This window comes from Nicotiana tabacum, chromosome 10, assembly GCF_000715075.1.
Source record: "Nicotiana tabacum cultivar K326 chromosome 10, ASM71507v2, whole genome shotgun sequence".
In the NCBI taxonomy this organism is placed as follows: Eukaryota; Viridiplantae; Streptophyta; class Magnoliopsida; order Solanales; family Solanaceae; genus Nicotiana; species Nicotiana tabacum.
In genome coordinates this window covers 5410046-5412516 of record NC_134089.1, presented here as the reverse complement: position 1 = coordinate 5412516, position 2471 = coordinate 5410046, and positions in this window count along the sequence as shown.

Here is a 2471-nt window from a genome sequence, read left to right as displayed (position 1 = left end):
ATACAGCCAGGGAAGCAAGGATGCAGCAGTACTTGGAAAAGGTACGGGAATTGGTAAAACAATTTCAAAATTGGAAAGTCAGACAAATACCAAGGGACGAAAATCTTGAAGCAGACGCCCTAGCTAATCTCGCATCTGCGGCCGACGTGGCAAGTGATGCAAACGCCTCAGTTATACATTTATCTCATTCAATTCTTGATCCTGATGTAAATGAGGTAAATTTTAATAATTTAACCTGGGATTGGAGGAACGAAATTGTTGCTTTTTTGCAGTATGGAACCGTCCCTGATGACAAGAAAAAGGCTTATGCGCTTCGAAAAAAGGCTGCTCGGTACTGCTTAAAACAAGGCAATCTATACCGTAAAATGTTCGGTAGTCCCTTAGCGAGGTGCCTTGGACCTTCGCAAACGGAGTATGTAATGAGAGAAATACACGTGGGACATTGCGGGAATCACGCAGGTAGAAGATCACTGGTAAGAACCTTAATTAGGGCAGGTTATTACTGGCCTAAAATGGAAGAAGAAGCAGAAAGTTTCGTGGCCAAATGTGATAAATATCAAAGGTACGGTAACAATATGCATAGACCTGTGGAGTTATTACATCCGGTCATTGCGCCGTGGCCATTTATGAAATAGGGAATGGATATCGTGGGTCCATTACCACAAGCAAAAGGATAGGTAAAGTTTTTGCTTGTTCTCACTGATTATTTTACTAAATGGGTAAAGGTAGGAGCATTCAAACATGTGCGAGAAAAGGAAGCCAGAGATTTTGTTTGGCGGAATATCATATGTCGATTCGGCGTACCAAAGGAGATCGTATGTGATAATGGCCCTCAATTTATAGGAGCTCAAATCACGGAATTCCTTCAAAGTTGGCAAATTAAAAGGATTATGTCTACGCCTTATCATCCGGTGGGTAATGGGCAAGCAGAATCAACAAATAAAGTCATTATCAATAATTTAAAGAAACGATTAGAAGAGTCAAAAGGGAATTGGCCATAAGTGCTACCTGGTGTTTTATGGGCATATCGCACAACGACGAAAATAAGTACGGGAGAAACACCGTTTTCATTGGTTTATGGAACTGAAACTTTAATTCCAGTTGATATAGGAGAACCGAGTACACGATTCACACAGGCGACACAAGAATCTAATGATGAGGAAATGCGGGTCAATCTAGATTTACTCGAAGCAAGGAGAGAAGCTGCACTAATAAGAATGGCAACATAGAAGCAGGTCATAGAACTATACTACAATAGAAAAGCACGCCTCAAGTTCTTCAAAATTGGGGACTTAGTGCTTAAAAAGGTTTTTCAATCTACAAAAGTAGCTAACGCAGGTAAATTAAGTCCAACATAGGAAGGACCCTACAGAGTTCGTGATGTTGCAGGAAAAAGAGCAGATGAATTGGAAACAATGGATGGCAAGATACTACCTTCACATTGGAATGCTGTTCATTTGAAGAGATACTATTTCTAAGGAAAACCCACGGTCAGGTATAACCATTTTAAATTTCATTTTTGAATTGTTAAAATTTTACTAACGATTTTAGATGATAGGCAAAACGCTAACCCGTACTAAATGATGAGTCACGACCTGTAAGGCACACGAAGTAACCTAAAATTCCTGGCCTAGGGTTGCAATTATTCTGATAGAAATAAAAATGGGGTATGCAGTCTTCATCTATAATCGCCCCTCCGAGTCCCGTATATTTTTCCTTTTCAGGAAAAGGACCAAATGAGAGGAACTATCAAGTGTTCGAGGCTTTATACTTCAATACTCAAACACTTGGGGGACTACATAATATACATAGACATGTGTATAAAGAAGGCAAAGAAGATTGAGGGAAAATCAAGCCTAAAAGAGTCAAGTACAGAATAAAAGTCACGAGATGGAGCCACGAGCTAAGGATAAAGAAAAAACCTCATTATAGTAAAGGCCATGTACTAAAATGGGTTATAAGGAAAAACCCCGTATCTATTATTCCTCTTTTTAGAAATCTGTTACAAGAAAAACAGTTACGAGAAAGTTATAGATGTACTTCAAATACGTGTAATGTATTATAAGTTCCAATAACAACTTGTCGAAGTTATTTCAAAGAAACATGTGTGTTCCTATTTCTTTTATCGTATGTTAACACCATTATGAAGTTGAGACGTCTTCTTCATTAAGTGTCGAAATATAAAAGGGTCCTCTTTTATAAAACTCATGTTCAAATTAATTAGTCATGAGGATAACAGAAGCATTTTCGAAGAATAAAAATGCAAATTATTCTGTAAGTCCTTAAAAATAAAGGCAAGAATAAAAAAAATAGATGTTTATAATAGTAACACGAAGAACTTCTTAATATGTAAAAATCTAAGACTAAGGACAAACTTAGTCATAAAACTATGAGATTGTTTATATAGATTGCCCCATAAAAGACTTGGGGACTTACGATTTCAAAATCAACCCTCAAATAAAGTTAAGGGT